The sequence below is a fragment of the Cibotium barometz genome, chromosome 24 (assembly GCF_041138505.1).
Source record: "Cibotium barometz isolate CiBa-2024 chromosome 24, ASM4113850v1, whole genome shotgun sequence".
NCBI lineage: Eukaryota > Viridiplantae > Streptophyta > Polypodiopsida > Cyatheales > Cibotiaceae > Cibotium > Cibotium barometz.
In genome coordinates, this window is record NC_141069.1 from 43,141,294 (window position 1) to 43,154,741 (window position 13,448).

A 13,448-nucleotide genomic window follows, 5' to 3' on the forward strand; every position below is an offset into this window, starting at 1 on the left:
ATTGTTCTGGTTTCTTTTCCAGTTCTCACTTGGCATTCCTACCTACTTGCATTTTGACAAGTCCTTGAGATCAAGTTGCCATAACCGCTGATAGCTCCTCTATATCTTTCCTTGCATCATGGTCCACTTTTACCGTATTAACAGCCACCTCATTCCTTGGGTTTGCCTCCCTTTGTGGCCTTGCCTCCTATGGTTCCTGCTGATGGCACTAAAATTGGGCAATCATTCTATCTGTGCCGCCCTAGACCATTGTAGTAGAAGCATGCTCCCCTTGGACCAAATCTTCTACCTACTCCAAATCATCCACCTCCTCTTCCATATGGTCTATTGATTTGGGGTCCTACGACCTGGTTGACGGGGCTCGGGCTTGCTGCTCTGCTACCTTTCCACAGCACCCTTGGCTTATTATTCCGAGTGTTACAGTAACATGTCTCTGCAGAGTGATTTTCCCTTCCACCATAGATGGCGCATACTTTCTTTTTGCCTCTTAATTGGCACTCCTCTTTCATGTGCCCTTGATTGTTGCACCTCGTGCACCAAACATCTGATCTGAGTCCAGATCCTACGTGTGGATGGCTCTGTCGGTTCTCGCAGAGGGAACTAGCGGACTACCTACACAAACACTATGGTTGGGGGAAAGGGAGCGTGGATCCTCTCTTGGAAGTATACCTACCAAGGATGGGTTGATCTCACTAGCTAGACACACAATATCTATGCTCCACACCGTCTATCGTGCTCTCATGTGAGTATCCCCATAGGCCACTCACTCACACCACACCCACCACCCACTGACCACTCACACACACACACACACACAGAGACCACAAGAGCGTAACACTCTATACCAAAATGCAAAAAAAATGATACAAGAGAGAATGTGATACACTGTGGAGAGAGTGCTCCCCTTATCTTCTCCTTGGGTATCCTCCTCCTCGAAGTCCTAACCCCTCATCACGTTGTGTAAAGGGAATATTTTCGTCTCGCGAAAAGGGAGATGTTGCTAAAAGAGGATCTTGCCCTACCTTGGGAAAGGAAGAGGGGTGTTTCCTCCATGAGTACCCTTGAAGTTGACCATGCATGTCGTAAGTGCCACTGGTAGTCGGAGGACCCGATGGGTTAGAGATGTAAGAGGGCATTGGCGATGACAGTGGTCGGAGATGTCGGAGGTTACCAGGCAATGATGGTGGTCTGTTAAAACCCCATAAATCTCTCTAGCTAATCACTATGCATAAACACACATAATCGAGACATATACTCATCCACCCGACCACCCCCGAGCATCTCCAACAGAGAGTCAATTTGTACTTGAATTGTGGGGCATTGTGGGGGAATCTACCATAAATAAAACTAAAGAAATAACACATCAAAATAATGAAGAACCACATACCTAACCTTGGTGTCCCATACCACCAAGAGGTATGTCTTTAATCCAGTAGCATATAGCTCTAGTATGAAATGGCAAGAGAGTAGATACTATGCTCTACACAAGAGAATATCCTTTGAGAGAGCTCCATGCTCCTATTATATAGGAGAGCTCTCAAGTGACTCTTGACTCTCCATTTCCAGGTGTGACCCTTGGTGGCTTGACCCTAACCCCAACCCAAGGTTAGGTCTAACCCTTGTCCCACTAGAGCATGTTCCCATGCTCACATGCCTAGGGTGGGTTAGCCTCCTAGTATATGCACATAATGTGATGTGCACATAACATACTTCCCCTCTCTCAAAACATTGCATTCTTGCAATGAAAAGAAGGAAACCTACGTTGAACATTCTCAATTGACTCCCAAGACGAATCCTTGATTTCCTTATCTTTCCACTTAATATTAACCTCAAGGATTAAGCAATTTACGAAGTTTTCTTTCCTTGAACTCAAGTACCTTTTCAGGCTCATGTGGAACATAGGATAAATCCTCGACCTCAACGAGTTTGTGTGAGGAGTAACTATGTTATCCTCACCCAGCTTCTCTTTCAGTCTGCTGACATGAAAGACTAGATAAACTTTGACATGTGGAGGTAGTTTTAGCTCATACACAATCGTGCCAATCTAACGTATAACTCAGAATCAACCACAATATCTAGGAGATAATTTTGAGAACTTTCATGTTGATAAAGTCTGAGAATCTTTAGGAACTTTCAAATAAACCAATGCTCTTGGCTCAAAAGACCAAGGTGAGCATCCCCTATTAGCATAAAACCGTGCTCTATCCTGAGCACTGCTAATGGAATCCTGAGCTTGGGTCAGCATTTCCTGCATATCACGCAATAAATCCCTCAATGCATCAAGCTCAATGTCCTTAAGAGACCGACATCAGTAGGTGTCCTGGGTTGATACCCATACATAAGCATGAGCGAACTATAGCCAGTAGACGTATGCTTAGAACTTTTATAGGCAAATTCCATCATTTGAAGATACTTTTCGCAACTCGATGGTTTTCCAGAGATATACACACGAAGCATATCCTCTAAAATCTGATTCACACGCTCTGTTTTTCCATCAGACTGCAGGTGAGGAACTCATACTCAAAGTAGTTTCCAATTTCTTGAAAACTTCCTGCAAAAAATGAGTCATGAACTTAGAGTCTCGATCGCTCACAATATCCGAAGGTAGACCATACAGTCTAAATAGCTGCTCGACAAATGGAGAAGCCAATTTCGACGCTTTGACTATTTAGACCATATAGTCTAAATAGCTGCTTGACAAATTGAGAAGCCAATTCCGACGCTTTGACTATTGTCTTTGTGGGTAAAAACCTAGCTCTCTTTGTCACTCTATCCACGACTATGAAGAAATGCAGGGGAGAAGAGGGCTTAAGCTCTTGCGAGCACACACACACTCACACAAACCCTAGAAGAGAATACACAACGTGAGAGGTTGAAAATTCTTCTTCTTCTTCACACAAAAAAAGAGGTCTACAAAAAGATAAAGTGACTAACACACATAATAGAGTATATACAAGCGATCCATTATGTGAACATGCTAAGTGTAGTGGGTAGGTGTGGACTAGTTGGTGTAGTCCACCTGTAGAATCTCTGTGGCGAAGATATGTCGGTGCTAGCTACCAAACCCACTAGTGATGTAAATGTCGAACGTTTATGTAGGCGCCTCATCATTTATGTAGGCGCCTCATGAGTGTTAACTCATGTTGAGCTTAACATCTCAACACTCCCCCTCAAGCTTAACTCCAGCTCATGAACTCTAAGCATATCTTGAAATCTTCAGAGCTTCTCATCTCTCAAGGCCTTCGAAGATGTCAGACCACTTGATCCTATGTGCTGACGTAGGCCAAGTTGATGTTACCTGCCAAGACTCTCTCCTTGATGAAGTGGTAATATACCTCAATGCATTTCGTTCGTGCATGGAAAACTGGGTTCCTAGCCAACTATATACTGCTAAGATTGTCACAATATATGACAATCTTTCTCTCCACATGCAACCCCAAATTAGTAAGTAGCTTGTGTAACTAAGCTACCTCACACGATCTCTTGTCTGAGATGATACCTACCCAATCTACATCTGTGTACCCATATAACTCCAATGATACACCTACTGCATAAAACAATGCATAATCAACTATGGCCCTCAAATACCAAAGTGTGTGTTGCACACTATCAAGATGTGGTTTGCACGGAGCTTGCATAAACTGGCTCTCTAAGCCAACAGTGTAACTCAAATCTAGCCTGCTGATCGTGACATAGATCAAACTCTCCCCACCACAATCTTCCTGTACATAGTGGGATCCTCCAACACATAACCTGCATCCCCACTAAGCTTGTCATTTTGATCTAATGGCACTGAGATTAACTTACAATTAGCCATCCCATACTTGGACAAATGTCCAATACATACTGTCTCTGTGACATCCAAATACCATCAGGTGTGTGAATGACCTCAATTCCCAAGAAGTAGTGCAGATCTCCCAAATCCTTCATCTTAAACTTCCTTTTGAGAAGACTTTTCACATGCTCAACCTCATCCAAGTTGTTACCCCCCCCAACAATAAGATCATATACATATATGGTGATGATCAAAATACCCTTATCACTCTTGCGCATATACAAAGAGTGATCTACATCTGCCATATGAAAACCAATAGTGACAAGATACTCAGCAATCTTGTCATGCCATGCTCGTGGAGCTTGCTTCAGCCCATACAAAGCCTTACGAAGCTTACATACATACTCTGGGTGACCTGTATCCTCAAAACCTGGTGGTGGCTGATCCATGTACACTTATTCTTGCAAGTCACCATGCAAGAACACATTTTTTACATCCATCTAATATAAAAAACATCGTTTAGCTTGCAGCCACCACAATCATAGCTCTCACAGTTACCATCTTCGCACGCGGGGAAAATGTCTCCTCATAATCAATCCCATGTGTCTGCACATATCCTTTGGCTACCAATCTAGCCTTGTACCTACTTATGCTACCATCACTGTTATGTTTCACCTTATACACCCACTTACAACCAATAACTTTCTTGCCTTCAAGCAATGGCACCAAATCCCAAGTCTCATTTCCATACAATGCATCCATCTCCTCATCCATAGCTTTCTCCCAACACACATTTCCAATAGCCTCATTACACAAAACATGTGAGTTCTATAACCTGCACAACTTTTGCCATATAAGCATAGTGATGTGCCACATAACCATCATAAGTCAACCTCTGCACAGGGTTTTTGACTCTTCCAAATTCGTAACTTTGCATTCATGGATTCCATAGCCTTCTTCACACCAGGTGTTCTCATTGCTGGAATCCCAAGCTCCTCATCAAGGCTAATCTCCGAGCCACTAGACTCTCCATCAACAAGAGAATGCCCTGCAAAAATATCAGGCATACCAAGGCACTCAACCACTTTCTCTTTGCCTTTATTGATGTATCGACTACATTTCTAGGATGGTCTTATGACGCAGCCTACCACTCCATGGTCTATCAACAGAACCATTGGATGAGGACTCTCCTAGTCCACTCAATGACTATGGTTGCTGACTTGCAATATGTGCAACCACATTTCCACTTACATCAGCCCCAACATCTTTTTCAGCAGCATACCAGCAGCTACTCATCTCATCAAATACAACATCCTTGCTTACCCTCAATTCACGTGTAGTAGGATTATAGAATCTATATCCCTTTTGCTCAAGGGAATACCCAATAAACACATATTTTTTTGCCTTTGGATCCAGCTTGGTACGCAACTCATCTGGCACATGCATATATGCAATACATCCAAAAACTTTCAAGTGAGGCAAATCAGGTTTCCTGCCAGTAAACTTCTCCTTTGGCATCACATCATGTATGGCCACTGTAGTAGGAGTCCTATTCATGATATAAACTGTTGTAGACACAGCCTCAGTCCACAGCCCAATAGCTATGCGACATATTCTTCTCTGCCATCATTGCTTGTGCTATCTCTGCAATGTGCCTATTTTTTCACTCAGCAACTCCATTTTTGTGCGGAGTGTATCTACATGTAAATTGTCTCTGAATGCCATTGTTTCACAAGAATTCAAAGAATTCATTTGAGAAGTATTCTTCCCCTTCATCTAGCCTTAGGCACTTTACATGCTTTCCTGTCTGTTTTTCAACCATCACTCTGAAATTCTGAAATTTTAAAAATGAGTGAAAACTTCACTCTTCTCCTTCATGAAATACACCCACACTTTCCTCGTGTGGTCTCATCAATGAACGTTACGTAGTACTTGCAGCCACCCATAGATATAGTCTCGCAGAACCCCATACATCTGAATGCACAACATCTAGTACATCCCTAGTCACATTTATGTCATGTGAAAATACATGCTTTGTTTGCTTTCCAAATTGACATGCTTCACATACGTTCTCCATACCTTCAACTTTAAACTTAGGCAGCCCCGTCACAATTTCTTTAGTCTACATAGACTTCATTCTTTGCACATTTGCATGCCCAATTCTGTTATACCAAATGTTTGTATTTGCAACAAATCCTGAACCATTTGCAAAGATTGTTGCACTCACTTCAGGCATATTCACATTCAATGTAAACATTCTGCCCACTCTGTTGCCTTTTGCAACCAACCTACACTTATCTTTAAAGTCTTCTACATAACAACCATCAGGGTTAAACCGGACCTACAAACCCTGCTCAATCATCTGGCCAACTGAAACCAGATTCTTTGTAATGTTTGGAACATGAAGTACATCTACAAGGTACTTCATCTTACCATCCTGCATCATAGACAATGGCACATCTCCAACATGGGCAATCGGATGAGCAATGTCATCCCCTGTTTCAACAAAACCTGGTCTTTCAAGACTCTTCATTTCCTTGAACCACTCACCATGACTTGTCATATGGTTTGAAGCACCTGAATCAACATACCATGCATCATTTCTAGAGAGAGCATTAAACACGTTACATAACAAACATCCTCTCATTATCCTCATTATTTCTACTAGAGGATGCATAGATGTTTTGCTGCACTTTTTCATTTCGCATGTCAATTTGCTTCTTATAGCAATCTTCCTGCACATGTCCAAGCTTACCACAGTAAAAACAACCTCGTGTATCATTATGCTACCTTTGCCAATTACCACCTCTTTGACTCCCCTTGCCTCTAAACTGGCCTCTTCCATTTGTGTGTTGTTGTTGCCAATCCTGGGATTGTTGCTGCTCTGTTAACCATAATTTTGATTACATGTTCAGCCACCACCTTGGCCACGTCCACAACCTCTACCTCGTCCTCTACCTGCACTTGTGTAGAAGGCATGCTACTCTGAACTGTTTTTGTTTTGTGAGGACTGTTGATCTTCACCCAAATTCTTCTCTTCAATGATCAGCATTGATACCAAATCTGTGAAGTTGGGAATGTTCTCCTGAGTTTGAATAGACGTCTTGACCCAATCCACAGGACTCGGTAGTAGTAAAACTGTTCGGTTGGGTGGAGGAAAGAATCAAACACTCCCACACGAAACTAAAACACATGCAACAACACCTACCCAGAAGTGCCAAGGTGTCACCTTGGTTCACATGATGGCAATAAAAGATGAAGGTATCCATTAGTCACGAAATGGATACAAGATAAATTTGGGTATCATTCACTCCTTTATATGCATGTTTGAGTGACTGAGCATGAAGAAAAATAGAAGGTATCAATCTTGCACACTCATGATCTGAAAAGGTTCACGTCGTGAACCAATCTTAAAAGGTTCACCCCATGAACTGGTCCAAAATAGTTCACGCTGTGAACTAGTGCAAAACAGTTCACGCCGTCAACTGGTCCAAAATGCTTCACATCATGAAACGGTCACTTCATGGGCCAATCCGATGGCTGAAATTTGACTCTCACGGAAATTCGAGAATCTTTCCTTTTAACTCTTCATTAAGGTAGCCGCCCAATCCGATGGCTGAAATTTGAGAATCTTTCCTTTTTTTTGGTCATTTTGCAATAGTCTTCCATCGTGTGCTCAACACAATCAATCTTCTTGCATCGCATCCCTCCTCGCTTCTTCGAACTCTAATCGACATTCGCACATTGAGGTGGAAGCTTGGACCCTTCTTTGTTTTTCTTGTCTTTTCATCTTTTAAAACTTTGATCATAATCAATTAAATGTCTTTTGTTGCACATCAAACACCCATCTTGCATTATTCATGAAACGATTTCTTGTTATTTTCTTTGTGTTCACTCTAAACTCCACTATAGGTGATCTCATCCCAATATACACTAATCAAATCTATGAGGAAAAACAAAACATAAATACTTCACACCCAGAAACCTGCAGTTTCACATAACTTCCCAACACCTGCAGTTTCATGTTATTAACTCTCACGGATTTTCATCTCACGCCTTCTCATGGATTTCCGTCTCACAAAAATCCATCTCACACTATTAACTTTCACGCTATTAACTCTCACGGATTTTCATCTCACAAAAATCCATCTCATGCTATATTCCACTTCACACTCTTAACTCTCACACTATTAACTCTCACGGATTTCCGTCTCACAGAAATCCTTCTCATCACGGATTTCCTTTTGAGACGGAAATCCACGCTTTTAACTTTCACACTATTAACTCTCATAGATTTCCATCTCGCGGAAATCCTTCTCATGAAAATCCATTTCACGCTTTTAACTCTCATGAATTTTCGTCTCACGGAAATCCATCGCACGGATTTCCTTCTCACGGAAATCCATCTCACGGGTTTTCCCCGACTCATGATATTAATCCTCACGACCTGCACTTTCACAGTTTTGAACACCTACACCTTCACATTACGTAATTTGACCTCTTCAATATATCGCAACTCACACACCTTGCTAATGCTCACACCACTAACACCCTTCTCATCACAATTAACAAGTAGTAGTACATGCCCCACCAGTCTAGAGGCTGATCTTCTTTACGTGTACAGATGTCGACCTCAGACCCCGAAGCCGCAGAGACCCCTCGCAATAACACAGGCTAGTGCTATGGGCTCCTCAGTGAGCCAAAAGAAGAGGCCAACATAGGGACCAAAGATGAATTACCTAGGCCCATATGCCCAAGCCTTCCATGGTGCCATCATCAGCCACCACAAGGAGATCCATACGGCACATGGAAAGGTGGCACTGTAGTACCACAGCCCAGAGTGCCTCTAGATTCTGGAAGAGGCGGAAGTAAAGGACAAACTAGAGAAGGTGGGCCTCGACAGAATGGCACAAATTCTTCCTTGAATATCGACACGAAGATTTGTGCCGAATACATAAAAACATATGACAAAGCCACCAAGCAGGGTAAAGTAAAACAAAGGCCGATGGCACAACAGAGCAGGTGTCCTGATCACTGAAGATCTAATCCGTGAAGCTCTGCAGCTCCCACCACCAATCAAGACACACACTCATGCCTTTGACAAGATGCCCCTAGATGCTATGCTAAAGAAGAGCTCCTATAATTCCAATGGAGCTAAATATGAGAACATCAGAGATGAAGCAATAGAGAAGGCATGCAGGGTAATATCTTTAATCATGCAGATGAAGCCAGTGGATCGATACAACAGGGTACCGCTGAACAGAATCGTGAAAGTCCATGAAGAGAAGGAGGAGGACTGGGCATACTATACATACACCGGGAAACGGAGAACTACCTCAAAGCCCATCAATCCAAGATTTGCAACCCATACCTCATGAAGACACAAGTCCTAAACCATGTGGCTCAGAGGACCCTTCCAAAACCAGAACCAACAGAGCAGATGTAATTGGCACTCCTTCCAGAGCAACCAGCGCGCTGACTGCTATAGAGATGCAAGAAGGGCAAGCTGTCCTCATGGAAACAAAAGCCATGATGAAGGAGATCAAGAAAGGAAGGAAAAAGAAGACGGAAAGAAAGATGAGGGGCGTCATTCCAGACGTGACTGAGGAAACACAATGGATTGAGGCTGAGCTCACACAAGAGATCAAATCATACCAAGAAGTACTGGAACTGCAAGAAGCCACTGTCAGTGAGGCCACACATGAACAAACATAGCAAATGACTCCTCCTAAAAGCCCAGCTCAGCTAATATTCAAAAACCTGTCTCCGCTCAAGGATTCTGCTATGACAGACACACCTGTGGGAATGGAGCTAGAGACAGCATCAGAAGCAGTGCCAGCTGAAGAATCTCGAGAGCTTGATACATCTACATCAATCCCAGTGCAAGATCCAACAATGCGCCTAGATACACGTAAAAGTCCAAGAGATGAAGATACACCCAGTTCGAGAAAAAGAAGGCTTCTGGAGGACGAAGAAAGAATACCACAGCTGTCATTCCTACAGAATATAGACTATGAACAATTCTTACAGGAAACTATGGAAGGCTTGGATTGTTGGAATTAGGGTTAGGGTTGTAAAAATGCACACACACAAGATAGAGAAGCTTGAGAACACACAAACTCACTAGATTAGAATGAAAAAATGTGCGCCACAAATACAAAAGATAAGTACACACCCCAAAATGAGTAGATAAGAGGGTGTACATACGCACGAGGGAAATAAGCTCCTAGTGAGGGAAAAAGTGGCCCAATGTTCCTAAGTGTGTTCACATACATCACTACCATATAATGCTACAAATCCCCCCTGGAGTGATAATGTGAGCATGTATAGGGTATGGCCGATCAATCTTGAAAAGGCAGTAAGCCCAAAGCTTTACCAAAAGCTTTGAACTTTTCACGAGGAAGAGCCTTCATGAATAAATCTGCCATCTTGTCATGTATAGGCACATAGACCAAGCTGATCTCTGCTGCCTGCAAAGAGTCTTTCCCTGACAAAGTGGTAATGCACCTCAATGTGCTTAGTGCGAGCATGAAACATTGGGTTCCTCGTAATTGCTAATGCGCTCTGGTTGTCAGTGAAAATCGTAGCGCTAGACAATTGTCCAACACCCAAATTAGCCATAAGATGTCTGATCCACACACGCTCAACTGTAGTTGTAAAAGATGCCCTGTACTCAGCTTCATAACTGGAAGTGGCCACTATACGCTACTTCTTGTATACATGGCTCACCAAGGTGAAAGCAAAACCCATTAGTGGACACTCGTGTGTCATAACATCTAGCCTAATCTGAATAACTAAAAGCATGTAGCTGTGACTCTCACCCCCCTTTGGATAAAACAATCCAAAATACTGAGTGCCTTGCAAATAGCGGAAAACCCACTCGATAGTATGCTAATGCTTCTTCGTACATGTGCTATGCAAAAATCTGCTCAACTGTGAGACCACATACTGTATATCTGTTCTCGTGTTAAAGACATAAAGAAGGGATCTAATAGCCTGCTGATACAAACTAGCATCAAAAGAGTCTCCAATATCTTGAAGACTAAGTCAAGTACCCGTCTCCATAGGTGTAGCCACAGGTTTACAGTCTTCAAGATTAAACCTCTTCAATAGCTTCTGTATATATTTAGACTGTAGCATAATTATGCCATCATTGCGCTGCATAAATCGAATCCCCAAATAATAATGCAAGGGCCCCAAATCTGACATCTCAAACGATGACTACAAATCAGCCTTGAAATCTGATCTATATTGGGTCCCGTTTAGCAGCATGTCATCAACGTATAGAACGATGACTAAAAATGTGTCCTTACTCCTCTTCACATAGAGGGTACACTCTGTTGTTGGACTGTTGCAAAAATCATTTGCAACCAAGTATGTATGAATCTTCTCATACCATGATCTAGGAGCCTGCTTAAGGCCATAAAGAGCCTTTTTTAACCTGCATATTTTAGACTCTTCTCCTTTCACATCAAAACTAGGAGGCTGCGATACATACACCTCCTCATATGTAAATCACCATTCAAGAATGCAGTCTTAATGTCCAACTGATGTACATTCCACCCATGATGTGCTGCCAAAGCAATGAGACACCTAATGGTAGTTATACGAGATGTGGGTGCAAAGGTCTCATTATAATCAATGCCCTTTTGCTGGGCATACCCCTTTGCAACAAGTCTGGCCTTGTAGTGATCAATGCTACCATTTACTTTGCGTTTTAACTTGTAAACCCACTTAGTATCAATGGCCTTCTTGCCATGAGGTAGATCTATCAAATACCAGGTGTCATTCTTTGAGTATAGAGTTATACTCATCCTGCATAACATGCATCCAATGATCATCATCTTGTGCTTTCTCAAAGGAAACAGGTTCCTCCTCATTACATAAAGTAGAAATGAGAACATGATCCACATGAGAATAATATGCATGATGAGAACCTGCACGAGTTCTGCTAGGTAAAGGAGCTGCCAACTTGCTATCCCTCAATGTTTACACAAGCCATTTTGGCATACACCTAGGTTCTTCTATGGTTGCTCTCTCCTCACCCACTACATCCTCAATAATTGCCTCATCAAGAGGCTGATTTGCAGGTTGATTTTGCACCTGCCAAAGGCTGAATTTCAGCACTTGGTTGAGCATTCAATTGCTCTACATATGGCTGCCCTCCATTAAACAAAGGTAGGAGCGAATCAAACATGTCCTGTGAGCATACATTCTGCTGTTTTTTGCATGAAAGCATGCACTGAACTGAGTTTTTGACAAAAACAACATCTCTACTTACTAAAATCCACTTTGAGGCCGGATGGTAGAGTCTATATCCCTTACTTTCTGAACTGTATTCCACAAATATGCATTTAACTGCCTTATCATCAAGCTTACTGCATTGTTGCTCAGGCACACAAGAGCATAAGCAAGACAACCAAAAACATGCAAATGAGCCACAAAAAGCTTCCTGCCATGCCAAGCTTCATAAGGAGTTTTAGACTGCAAGGCCTTGGCAGGGCATTTGTTCAACACATAGTTTGCGCACATAGTTGCCTCTAACCAAAAACCATGAGGTAAATCTTGGGCTTTCACCATACATCGTGCCATCTATATCTGGAGTAATCATGAATAAAAGTGACGAAGTAGAGATATCTCCCAATAGATGGTGTCCTCATAGGACCACATACATCATTATGTATAAGCTGTAATTTCTTAACAGCTCTCACAGATCCATCCTTTGGAAATGATGCCCGATGCATTTTACCAAGAATACACCCCTCACATACATGTCTAGTAGGGGTCTCAAGAGTTGCCAACTCAGACACCATATCATGCCTTTGAAGGCGTAACAAACTACCATAGTTCTACATCACTCATAGCACGACTCGTAGAGACTAAGCAAGCATCATGTTGCAACTTCTCAAATACATCCATCATGTATAGGCCATGAAACAAGGTACCTAAGGCAATGATAGAATAACCATCATTTCTATCCTAAACTGTACATTTGTCATCCACAAATTTCACCGTCAAGCCTGACAAGGCTAAGGCTGAAACTGACAGTAAGTTCTTCTTAATGCCTAGCACATATAAAACTTTCGAAAGAGTAAATACGCCCCCATTTGCAGCAGTGAGCACAACTCTACTAACTCCTTTGATAGGATATGAGGAACCATTTGCACATGTGACGGTTCCTACACTTGGGACAGATTCTAGAGATGAGAACAAATTTTTTTGTGAAGTAATGTGCTTACTGTCAAAGTACCAAGCATCCAATTCTGCCACTGACATGCATACATCATGAACAAAAGGATCATAACTGCAATGTATAGTCCATGCCCAATCATCTTGAGCAAAACTTGCAGATTCCTTCTTCTCTGCATTGGTGCAGATGCATCAGCCACAACCATCATCTACATTGGTGCAGATGCATCAGCCACAACCATCAGCCACCACAGCCATGCTAGATTCTTTCTTTTTCTCCTTCTTTAGCCTTTTCTTGCACTCATCTATGTAGTGCCCTGGTTTCTTGCAATAGTGACACTTGCCCTTCTTTTTAGGCTTATCACCTTCTTTCTCTGCATCCTTACCTGAGGATTCTGATTTTGGCTTATAGCCACCATGCGAAGAAGCTTTGCCTTTGCCTTTCTGATTAGCAATAAAAGTTTGGTCACCAACTCGCATGTTA